At 51.6% G+C, this 12492-nt stretch overlaps 1 protein-coding gene and 1 long non-coding RNA gene across 2 annotated transcripts in view; both read left to right on the forward strand.

Annotated features, from left to right (window-relative positions):
• The window catches only part of SND1 (staphylococcal nuclease and tudor domain containing 1), a 411508-nt gene that overhangs the window by 333273 nt on the left and 65743 nt on the right, over window positions 1–12492 (forward strand). The gene's annotated exons all lie outside the window — the stretch shown is intronic.
• Window positions 1916–12492, forward strand: part of LOC122438605 — a 31969-nt gene continuing 21392 nt past the window's right edge. Inside the window, exon 1 of the long non-coding RNA XR_006268592.1 lies at window positions 1916–4881. This is a non-coding gene — a long non-coding RNA (uncharacterized LOC122438605). The remainder of the gene's footprint in view (window positions 4882–12492) is intronic.

Below are 12492 nucleotides of genomic sequence, written 5' to 3' on the forward strand. Positions count from 1 at the left end.
AGTAACAGCCCTTGAACATCCACTGCCGGCCTCCCTCCCCGACCCCGCGCCACAGGAGGGTGAAGATCAGAAGGGGTGTTTGCTCCTTCTGGGCACCCCTGTCACTTTCCTTAACCGGTTCGGAGACACTGCTAATCGTCCCAGATGGTGCGGTAAAGCCGCATCCCCACCCCCACCCCCCACCCCACGCAGAGCCCGGTGCTGCTCAACCTTGGAGGGCAGATAGGTATCTGCGGAAGGCAGGTCGATTGTGTTTTAGAGGACAATCCAGAGCTGTCTTTGCAATTTGTTCAAATGAAGACTTTTTTTTTTTAGCTTGAGGGAGTCTCACCTGGGTCACGCCCGCCAGCTCCCAGGCATCACCTCCCCTCCCCACCATAGTTGAAGAGTCTGCCTCAGCTGTAAGAGGCAAGGCCAGACACCAGTTGAAAATCCCAGACAGCTTCCTCCCCTCCCTCCACATCTTGTCAGATATTTCAAGCTTTGAGTCCTTATTCGTGCTCTGCCTACTTGGCTGGCTGTTCTTGCACTTGAGCGGCTTGTTTGCCTGGACAGGTCCAAGCTGTCTGAGCCATCAGCAGCTGCACCTCCTCCCTCGCGCCTTCTGTCGGAGCCAACCTTGATTCACAGTAGTGCAGATGGCCCGGCCTTCTCCAGCAACGCCCGCCACTCCCAGCCCTCTCGTGCCCTGCTTTCCCAGAGATGAAGGGGCTGGGCCAGGCCTGGCCTGCAGGTCAACCTGGGGCTAGCAGGGAGACCACTGTCAGTTCATGCTTTGGCATATTAACCCAGACAACACACTAAAAAAAAAATTTTTTTTTTTTTAAATCTGAACCACATCGGATAAGGATACATCAAGGTCTAAGTTCAGATAATGCAGGAAACACTTTGCAGCCTGCAGCAGAGCTAATCTATTTTTGCAAATAGCCCTGGTTCTAGCTTCCTAACTCTGCTTGCTAAGTGTTAGAGCTGAGAGAGAATCAGAGACAAGGGCAGGTGTCAGACATTAGCGTTCCCTCTTTCCCTCCCCTTCTCTCACTTTAAGGCAGACAGGGCTACTTCTCTACTGTGCCTTGCTTTCTCAGATGGGCTCCAGGTGCCAAAAGGCGGTGCCTTGTAACATACCACTGTCAGCAGTTCATTTCCTTTTTCCTTGTCCCTCTCCAAGAGAAATAAAGTGGCAGGTGACCAATGTGAGCGGAGTCGGGGGTGACCTTGGACATAAGAAAGACATGCATACCAGGGCTTGGGCGTCACTCTGCCTTCCTGCCGAGCTGCGGATGAGGCGCAGGAATGGGGGTCCTATCTAGCAGGCTGGGCCTGGGTGAGACCCACAGCCATGCTTTCTGGCAGCAGCCTGCAGCAGGGTGGGGTGCCGGGGCCACAGGCTCCTCGCCCACTCATGTGGCTTGGGACGAAGTGCAGATACACTGGCTCATTCGGGTGGTCTGTAAACCTAAGGGACACTAGCACCTACTGGAATGCCGTTGCTCCAGCAGTACCAGTGTTCACAGGATTTACCCTGAGGCTCAGCTGCCACTCACATTTCCAAGCATGCTCCTCCATTGGAGAAACTGGCTCAGGTGAAAGTGGCTTCAACACAGCCCCCAAAGCCAGCCCTTTCATGAGGGAACATCAGGACTGAGATATATTATCCACTCTCCCTACAACTTGGGGTACTCTCCTAAGGACTGGGTATTTTTAATCCTTGATAAGGCTACAGTATCTTTATTGGCACCCAAGGACCAGTAAAGGAAATCAGTCCTGAATATTCATTGGAAGGGCTGAAGCTGAAACTCCAGTACTTTGGCCACCTGATACAAAGAACTGACTCTTTGGAAAAGACCCTGATGTTAGGAAAGATTGAAGGTGGGAGGAGAAGAGTCAACAGAGGATGAGATGGTTTGATGGCATCACCGACTCGATGGACATGAGTTTGAGTAAGCTCCGGGAGTTGGTGATGGACAGGGAGGCCTGGCGTGCTGCAGTCCATGGGGTCGCAAAGAGTCAGACACGACTGAGCAACTGAACTGAAGGACCAGTAACGCAGAGACTGAGGCAGAGGCTGCCTGAAGAGGTATCTGCTTCTCTCCCCGCCATCAGAGCCAGTCATTTGGCGAGCACGCTCATGCCCTAGTAAGCATGATACAGTGGATGGGGTGGAATTAAGGGGCCTTCGATAGTGAAGGACAAGGAGGCCTGGCATGCTGCAGTTCATGGAGTTGCAGAGTCGGACATGACTTAGCGACTAAATAACAGTTCCACTCCTAAGATCACGGTTGGGGTCTATTCTATCCAATTTGATAAGGAAGGAAGGAAGATCTTTTACCTTTTACAATACCTGGGAACCTTTTTATTTCTCTAAAGCCACAGGATAAGTATCACCAGACTGCTGGATTTCCTATTCTTCAAGACTGGCCCTGTCCTCTAGGGCTTCTGTCTTAGCACTGGGCATTGCCTTCTCTTCCTGCTACAATTGCTGCTTGGCCTATTAGCCTCAGGAAACTTATTCTCTTGGATCCATTCTCTTTAAGAGTCGCCACATTTTATCCACCTGCCTGCTCTCGTTTTTGATCCACCTATTGTCATCATTTAGAACCGCTGGTCTAAGTGACCCACAGGCACAATCCAGGCTCTTGAGATGGGTGTCTCCAGGGTCTGAAATTGACAGTATTTGTCTTAACCCTTAAAGTAATCTTGCTGTAGCCAAAAACCTTAGCCAGCAAACACCTCAGCAGATGCGATGCACTGCCTTCCACCCCACCCCACCGCCCTGGTGACGCAGGAGAACCACCCTGGAGCCACGGGGCGCAGTGTCTAGAGGGCAGCAGAGCTCCAGTGGGTACCGCCATCCCCTGGCTGCCAAGCCCCTTGTCACGTAACAGGTTCAGAGGCTTGGAGGTTAGGGTGGGGAGGTTCTGTCCTCCAACCTCACCGTGGCACTGCCTGTAAACCTGCCGAGCCAGGGCCCGAGAGGGCTGCCTGCACGGCCCACGTCATCCGGGGGTCTGTGATGCCCTGATGTCCCGGGCCTGCGGGGGCTGCATAAGTACGGCTGCGAGCTGCCCACTACATGGTCTCTGCTGCCCCAGCACAAGGCGACCCTCTCAGGCTCCATGCGTGGCATTCAGTACAGGTGTAGGCATGAGAGATGGCGCCCTTCTCTATGGGGACAGGTAGGGAAGAGATTTCCCAGCTGAGTCTTCCTGGGTCTCTGTTCCAATGAAAAAGAGACACCCTCCCCTCCCCGACTCTGCGCACCTGATTCCGCCTCCGTCCATTACCCAGCCGCAGCTCAACTCTTTACCCTCGTGGCATTCTGTAAGCTGGAGTGGTAAGGCCCGAACCTCCAGAAGGGAGATGAAATGACCTTGTGGGGTGACAGGAAACAGCATAGCCAGCATTGGTTTTGGGGTGTTGATTTCCACGTGTTAAGGTTTGAGTTGCTACTGAGCTCCCTCGCCCGTGTGTGTGACAGTCGGGCTCTGTATCCACCGCGATGCCCGAGCAGGGACGCGGCGTGGGGCGAGAGCTTTGCTGCTGAGCTCTGGCACCTGAGCACGTTTCCGTCTCCAGCATGGAGCTGCCAGTGGGAAATTGCTGAAGTGGCACTCCGGAGGATCCACCAGGGAGACCCCTCCATCTCCTGCCAAGCTAAACAAACCCTGCCTCGCCCTGTTCTGAATCACACCTCCCTGCAGATTCATTCCTCCTTCCCCAGCGCGGCTCGGGCACCGCCTTCCGGGAAAGTCCTGGGTGTCCGCAAGAGAGGCGTTGGAGGAGAATGGAACTGATGGAGGAAGGGGGAGTGCCGCTCAGTCATCTTTTAAGTAGAAAGGAAAAGGTCAACGGAGCCGCACGGGGCCACGGCCACATCAGTGTTGACTCTGCCTCGCTGCGGCAAAGGGGCCGGCTTACCGGGGCGAGCGGTGGGCACTGCCAGCTCGCGGTGGGCACCACCCAGCTGCTGACAGCCAAACACAAAGAAATGCATGCTCTATACACACAGATGGGTCTGAGTGTCAGCAGGAGCCCGTTTTTAGCCCTTGCCCAGGAAGGGCAGCCCACAACACAGTAATTTAATTAAATTTGCTTCTCTCCATGGCCCACATATTTGAAGAGGTTTGGGGGGAAATGAATCCGGCTGAGGAACATCACCCTGCCGCTCTGGCACTGCCCCAGAGCTGAGCCGCAGCACCATAAAGGGTCTCGCCATCCTGGTTACGGCCCAGGGCATCTGTCTGCACTGCAGGCTCTCTGGCCAGGCTGCCTGCTGGAAGCAATCCGTCTCCATCACAGGGAAGCCACCAGGGGCAAAATAAGGGGACTCCCCGCCCCCGACTCAAGACCTGCTGGCAGCAGCCTCGGCAGTACCTAGAGCCGTTTGTGGCATTCGCTTTCCCCACCAGCCTCAGAGTACGAGAAGAGAGAGGGCAAGACAAGAGGACCCCCACCCGCAGCGACACTGCGGCCTCAGTCGTCACCCGTTTCAGTGTTAGCCCACATGCCTGGGCTTCTGCCCCGAACGTGATCGGTTTTTAAGGACCTGAAATGGACTCAGCTTTTTCGTATTACCCTGCTGTCTACCTCAGGTGCTGTCAGTTTTTGTTCATTATGCCTGAGCTTAACTCACACCCAGACCCCCATGACCTCCCACTGCCTCCCAGACAGCCTTGCATTAAGTTTATCAACTCCTCGGGGCTTCCCTGGTGGCTCAGATGTAAAGAATCTGCCTGCAGTGCAGGAGATCTTCCCCTGGGTCGGAACGATCCCCTGGGCGAAGAGAATGGCTACCCATTCCAGTATTCTTGCATGGAGAATTCCATGGACAGAGGAGCCTAGAGGGCTGCAGTCCACGGGGTCACAAAGAGTCAGACAGGAGTTGCCTAAGCTTTTGCTTTCTCTTGTCTTCTCCCTCCTATCCAGTGTCTGCCCTTTCCTGTTAGCACTAACCTCTAGCCTGTCTCTCAGCCTTTCTTGTTCTAGGTCAGCAGCACCAAGCCTCGGAGAGGTACATTCTCTGGTGATCTTTCTGTCCCCCCTCCCAAGAGTATATTCTCCTGGCTGGTAATCTCTCCTGCGTAATGTGAATAGCAGCACCTCCGAGAGAAAGGGAATTTCTCTGGCACGGTTCAGCTCAACACCAGCAGAACACAGGCTGTTGCTTAGGAGTGGGAATCATTAGAGTCAGGCCATTATTGGAGGGGACCGGTCTCTAGGGGAGCCAGCAGAAATTACCGCTCCTTAATAGACGGAAACTCATTTGCTCAAAGCCCCCGCCCTCCTCTTTATTTCTCTGCATTCCCCACCTCCCTTCTCTTCCCAGCTTTGAAGTTGAGAAGAGAGGTAACTCCACCCGATCCAAGATGGCAAATTTCTGCTAAATTAACTTGGTTAAAAGAGATGCTTGGCTGCAAGCGGCTATATTTTAGAATGTTTCTGTTGGGACTTCACTTGAAACCATCATGAAGGAGACAGATTCTAATTAAATGTGTGTGATAGAATTCTAGCCAGGGCCACTCTGTCGTTTCCCTAGAGAGGATTTGTTGAGATGGGGGAAGAGGCGTTCACTGGCTGCAGGCCCCCGAGTCAGCCCAGGCTGTCTGAGCTTTTCCTGTGAGGGTCTCTCCTTGCTTACAGTACCAGGGGAGACATCCCTGCTTCTCCAGTAGTCAACTTGACCTTGAACGGACCTCTGACATGATTGAGCTTCTGCAGAACTTCCTTCTACCTGTTCTTTACTGCTCTTCACTTTTATGGAGATGGGTAGGGTGGCCTTAGCCACAAATGCTCCTTCTAATTTGTGTGCTGACTCGGCAGCTGTCAGAACTCCCCTGCCCTGGAACACTCGTAGTTGAAGAGAAAGGAAAAGTTGCTGGATTTCTCAGTTCTAGTTGTTTGAGTGAAGTCAAGTGTGGGCACCATCTGGCTTAGAGTGTGAAGCCCAGATAAAGTACTGGCATGAAAGGCCTTCCCCTCCTCTCCCTGCTTCCCTGGAAGCAAAAAGTAAGGGACAGCACCAGTTTGCAGACTCCAGAGGGCACCGGTCACTTTGCAGCTTCTGTCAGTGGCGCCCCCTGCCGTTATGAGTCTCAGTAGCCCTGCCGGTGCTGGGCTGAGAACCCAGAGACCTGGTCCCAGTACCACCAGCTCGCGGGCACTGGAAGTCACATCTCCCTGGGCTTCCTTTTCCTCACAAATAAAATAAGAGGGTTCACCTAGATTTTCTGAATTAACTTGGAAACTCCCTTCACTGTCTCCACCTTCCTGAAGTCAGAAGCTGGAAACTCAGTCTGTCCTCAGTGGCCACTGCCCCTCCCAGGTCGACCAGCTGTGAGAACACAGAGGTGATGCAGAGGGGCCCTCGGCTGACATTGATGCCACTGGTCAGAGCAGGTGTGGGCTCAGAACAGGAATGCGGAAGAGGGATTAAGGAACGGGAAAGTTACTCTGCAGCCCGACAAGCTGAAACCAGAGGCACACGGAATAGGCCAAGTCCGGTCCGCTTTTGAGCTTCTTCTCCTCTGTGACTTCAGAACCTTTTTTCCTCGTACACGTGCGTACGACACCCCCAGCAGCTGCCACTACTTTCCTCACAAGGGAAACCGAAAGAAATGCAGGCATGCTCTCTGAGCTATCTCAGTCTTGCCGTATCCCTCTAAGTCTCTTCTCCCCATTCCCCCTTGAAAAACTGTCTTCCCTTCCCCTGGTTCCTTTAGCAGTCTCTTCCTCGGCCCTCCCTCCAATCCTAACTCCAGACTTCCCCAACTCATCCCCTTAAGAGATGAATGGGAAGAATACACTGTCGTGTCAGAAGGAAGCCATTGTCAATTCACACAGGCAGACGCTAATAGGATAAAGTATTATCCGACTTCCTTTAAGTCCAGAAATTAAGTCTTCTTGCAGTGGTAATAGATTATCACTGGAGCCACTGCAGCTGGGGGGCTGCGGGAACAGGCCGTCCATATCTGAGGCCTGGGCTCCAAGTCTGGTACTGTGATGGGCCTGCCGCGAGGGATGCGCTATGCATTCCTGCAGACAGGATGAGGGCACTATCCAGGGAACTGCCTCCAGCTCATTCAGTTCACCTCCAGGGTGGAACCTGAGTAGGAGGACCTGTCTGAGTGTCCTTAATTAACCTGGGTGAGTGGGTTGGGCTTTAAAGCCTGGGGAACAGTAGCCTGAGGCCAGGAAACCAAACTTTGCACAGGGAACAGTTCGTGTGCGAAAGCTCATCTCCGTCATCCTTGCTGACTCATGGAACGGGTAGAGTGGCTTATCTGGTGACTACATCCCCACCTGCACAGACAGGGAAACCAGGGTTGTGAAATGTAAGAAACTACAGATTAAGGACTTGCCTCAGAAGAGGAAACAGGACTGTGAAAAGGAAGAATGAGCCATTGGGCTTCTAGAATGGAAGGATCTTGCGAGGCATCCTTGGTCCTATCATGACAGACAGTTGTACACACACTGGGCGGGGGGGGGGGGGAGGTGTGACAGGAGAAGGAATGGAGGGTGTGCATTTCATTAATGGGAGATACAAGCAGGTGAATGGATATTAAGAAAACAAGTAGATCAAGGGCTCTTCCTTTGGTATTTAGTAATTAATCTCAACTTTAGTAATGGCTCTGGTATTGTTTCTAGGCGCACAGAATGGATGAACCTGAAAAGCTAAGTACCACTTTGGTCCATCCAATCCCCACACCTGACGTTAGCGTGGCCTCTCAGTCTTACTCCTTCCCTACTACAGGTCCAAAAATCTTTACCCGGCTAAACTAGAGATGACAGCACCATCCTTTCAGATGCTACCTTCCTTGGCCAAGAGAGTCTCCTCTCTCAGGGCTATCCCCCACAGGCCCCGGCCTCGTCTCTCTGACTCACTGCCAGGGTCCACGTGCATCACCGTACTCGCAGTCGTCATGATTTTTATGGGGAAACATGATTTATATAACATCCCCCACCGTATAATACTCTTGTTGTGGATAAACAGTGAGCTGCTATACCCGCTCTTCTCCTCTCCCATGACTGTACCTTCTTAGAAAGGAGGGAGCCTGTCAGGATCAGAATTTGATTACAGCCCTGAGGGAGGGGTTGCTCCCAGCAGTGGACAGCCTCCAGCATCTCCCGCCCCCCGCCCAGCAGTGGACAGCCTCCAGCATCGGGAACAGGACTGTCGTGGGTAGGTGGTTTGGCCCAAGTACTGACAGCAAAGCTGGCATGTTCCAGAGGATGAAACCTGTGATCATGCTAAAATCTAATTCTAGCCTCTCATTAGGAAATCAAATGCTTGCTTTCTTAGGCTTCTCTTGGAAAGTTGATCTCCCTGCCTTTCTTCTCCTCTGCTCCGTGCCATGAATTTCACACTGCCGGTCCTCCCCCCATGCAGGGTCCAGCCAGCCTTCTGTTTGTGAGGGCAGGAATCTCCCTGGCTTTCCTCCCGAACTGCATTGCAGCCCCTTAGCCTCTGTGTCTGCCACATAGCTCCATTCCACTCTCACTTGCTCAGATTATGGTGCTTTTTCTCCTGTCCTATTTTCCTTTCCTCTAAGCCCCCCAAAACTGCTCTGAAGCCCCAACAGCCCTCTCTGTGCTCCTTTCTCCTTCCTGGTGCCTCCGTGGGCCCTCCTCCCTTGGTAAAGCACCCTGATAAAGAAACAAGGTGATAGAAGACACTAGGGGGCTTATTACCCTCTTGGCAAAGGACCAGGGTTTCTGGTAGTATCTCCTATCCCAGCTCTCAGCTTGGGCACCATCACCACCAGCTGTAGCACCTTTCCTCTCTCCTGACTCGCCAGAAGAAAAGGTAATCTGTTCCTGGGCTAAGACAGTGCCTTGGGTCAACTAAAGGGCTCATTAAAGAATAGCGCACAAAGAAGAAAAGTAAACCCATCTTGCCCACCGTGCTTGGGCTTGTAGACAGTGCTGTCGTGCTCCCCAAGATTTCTGGGTGACCATCCCTCCTCACTAGACTAGTTCAGCAGGCGTATTCTCTCTTTGGACATGGATGAAGTTCAATAATAGAGGAGGTGATGGAGGCTGGTCAGTTGGTCTATCCCCTTATGTAATATCATCAAATTTTAATTCCTACAACAACCTACGAAGTATTGAGGTAGACACCAATATTATTTCCATTTTAGAGATGAGGAAAATGAGTATTTGTCTGAAGTCACACAGCTAGTAAGTGATAGAGCTGGAATTCAGCCTGGGGAGACTGGCTCCAGAGTCTGTACTTGCAAGCACTATGCTGTATTGCTTTGCAGACATGTATATTTCACTGATCTGCTTCCTGAAGCCTTTATCCCTGCTCCAAGAAGCAATTCACTTCATCTCAATATAAAGCAAAGATGAAAACAACCTTAATCCACTGCCCAAACCATTCTTTCCCCCTCTGGGGGAAAGGGTGCTTTCTGAATGGATGGAAACCCAGAGAGGTGCTTTGAGCCAAAAGTGCCTTGCAGTTTAGCTGAGGCAGGATTTAGAAATGGCGTGAACAGTGCCTGCATTAGCCGATGGCATGGAGCACAGAGTGCCAGCAGAGGAGATAAAATCAGACATATGTTTGGGTATAAATGTTCTCTTTTTCTCTTCTTTTTCTTCTCTGATTTTAAGCCCCTACTGCTTTGTTGCAGTAAAATGTTGGAGCCATAATTGTGGGCCCTGGCCCCTGAGGTAGTAGCCTGGGCTGAGTGAAGCCCACTTAGCCTTCTGTTAATCTCTACCCAGCTCTACTGAGGTGAGCCAGAGCTCTTCACTGTGAATAGCATGGACTCTGGACCTCTTCCCCATTAATAGGAATTGTCTTGAAGAGACCCTACTATTAATATGCTGCCCGCCCTCCCTCCTACCACCACCCCCATGCCCCACCAGCTTTGGTACATATTAACAGCCATGATAAAGTTGATGTCCCTAGGCCTTAGAAACTAGTTTGTCTCCTCTACCCTCACTGCCAATAGGATGCAGCTTTATGACCAAAGAGTCATAAAATGCCCTAGAGCAGATTATGGGAGTAGCAATCAGATCATGATTTTAGAGCTGGGGCTAGGGCAGATGCAATGGAGAAGAGTTAAGGAGCCCCCCGCCTCCCCCAAACAGTCTCACTGTTCAGCCAAACAAGCAGAAACCACTGCACTGTGCACGAGGTGCTCTGAGAGGTGCTCTGAGACCTCTGTCAGTCCTTTACTCTGCACAGCTCCCCAGGCCAAGGTTGGGAAGGACCAAGCCTGCGTTCCCACTGGGAGCACCCAGCCTTGTCTGCGTCACCTTTTACCTGGCAGTTGCCCTCTGTGGGATTCCTGTGGTTTCTGTCTGCCATTGAACTGAAGAATCAAGCAGCTATTTTGTGTAGTCCTGAGAATCCAACTCCTTAGTGAGCACACGTGGCCCTTGGGCCAGCTCTGGGGCCCCTCTGGTCAGAATCGTGCTCAGTAGAGCTGGTTTGAAGGAGACTGGACAGCTCCAAGAGGGAGGAGGAAAGAGCACAGTAGTATCTATAGGAAGGTCTCATTTTCATACTGGCCATGAAGGAAATTTGTTCTTGGGAGCCTGAATGAGAAATCACATTGGTTTGGGGAATCAGGAGACCTAGCTTTCAATCCCAACTCTCCCCTAATTAGCAGTGTGACCTTGGACTATATCATTCAGTTGCTCTGGGGCTCCGTTTCCTTGATTATAAAATGTGAAGGGATTAGACTACATGATTTTTCATGGCCTTTAAAAAATTCTGTCATGAAAACTCCGTAACTCCATATAATCAACAGCACTCTATGCCCTCTAACACATTGCTATAAGTCTTCCCCGCCCCAATCTAGCAAGCTGCCAACCCATGTTCCATTCTCAGGTAACAAACCCTACAGCTTGGCTAGGCCGAGGATGAGTCTCCTGCCCAGCATTAATGGTGGCACTTCCGGTGCTCAGGGGACCCCTCTCTGAAAAGTTGACCCAAGTGCCTGCTACAGAGGAGGGCGTACTCAACACCATGGTGAAGGAGCGTTGCCACTCTAAAGGCTGAACCAGTGCCCAGGTCAGGGAGCAGGCCCAGTGAGCAAAGGAACCCCCCCAACAGCTCTAAGGACACTCAAGCCCGTGAACCATATCCGGTCTCCACAACATCCTCTGACGTTCCTTCAGGAAAGCACTTCTCCCTTAGATTCCAGAACTTGAATATGCCCCACCCCCAGGACAGGTGCGTTTGTTCTTAGGACTCTTCCCCAGGAATGTTTCAGGCCTGTGTCTTCACCTCTCTCCTCAGATGTCTATTCAGCCCCCAAGCCTTTGTCATTTCACAGCAACTGCATAGTTCCCTGACTGCCCAGAAAGCTGTCAGAAGAGCAGGGGTGGGAGGAAATGGGCTCCACACCCTCTGCTTCTGAGGCCGCTCCTTCCTTCACAATCACCTCTGAATGTGTACCCAGGAAGCTGTTCTAATAGACAGCCTGAGTTGTGCCTATGGCACTAGGAAAGAGGGTGATTTCTTGCATTTTTCAGCTGGTCCTCGCCAAGTCCCACCCTTTTTTCTGCTGCAGTTTTCTCTCTTTTTTATTGGGGGTAGGGTAGCAGAGGACAGGCAGAGGGAATGCATCTTTGTAGCCTAGAAACATGAATAGCAGTTTCTTAAAGTGTGAGCCCATGCATACATGCTGCCACAAACACGGATACCCAGAAATTTTGTATAAGCAAAATACACAGAGAAAGAGAGAGAGGAGGATTAAGAATTGGCCCTTTCTTAGCCAACTGCTGTAAAGTGCTGCCGCCTCTCTCCCTGTTCAGCGCCAGGGAGATCACACCCACTCAGTCCCGATTCCCTGCATTAGTATAAATACTGGCGCTTGAAGAGACGCAGGGTCCCAGTTCAGGCAGCCTGCCTGAATGACACTCCTCAGCTAAGCATCAGGAGACCGACACCCACCACCACCACCACCGAGAGACACGTTTGTTTATTTAGTACCCGGAGAATGGGAGCAGCCCAGCCAGAGGGATCTTTTAAGCCCAGCAGCATTATTGCAGTCCTCTTCAGTCCCGGTCCCCCAGGAAAGCTGGTACTGTCTGACCAGCAGCTTCTGCTGAGGTGGCATTTAACTCCTGGCCAGGTCCCAGGAGCTGAGGCTGACCCATTTCCCCCGCTTTTCCAGGGCACAGGAAATTCGGTTCTACCCCCAACAGAGCCAGGGACTAACACACTTAGCTTGTGAAAGGTGCACTAGAATCGGGTTACTTTTATTTAAGCTAAGGAAAAGTGGTTGACAGCTTCAACGTGTTCCCATACTTTAAAAGAAATTGAACATGGTCCTCCCCTCCCCTTTATTCCTTTAAATAGAAATGATTCAGTCGATGCTTATAAGAAGCTATAGGTTCAGGGTCTTACTCAATTTAACCCTTTGGGGACATTGAATTAAAAATTGAACAATATTTATTAAAATACAAAAATACACTTTTCTCACATTACAATCAATGTTCTTTTGTTGGCGTTTCCCCACCCCCCCACCCCACCCCCGT

The sequence above is a fragment of the Cervus canadensis genome, chromosome 3 (genome assembly GCF_019320065.1).
Source record: "Cervus canadensis isolate Bull #8, Minnesota chromosome 3, ASM1932006v1, whole genome shotgun sequence".
NCBI lineage: Eukaryota > Metazoa > Chordata > Mammalia > Artiodactyla > Cervidae > Cervus > Cervus canadensis.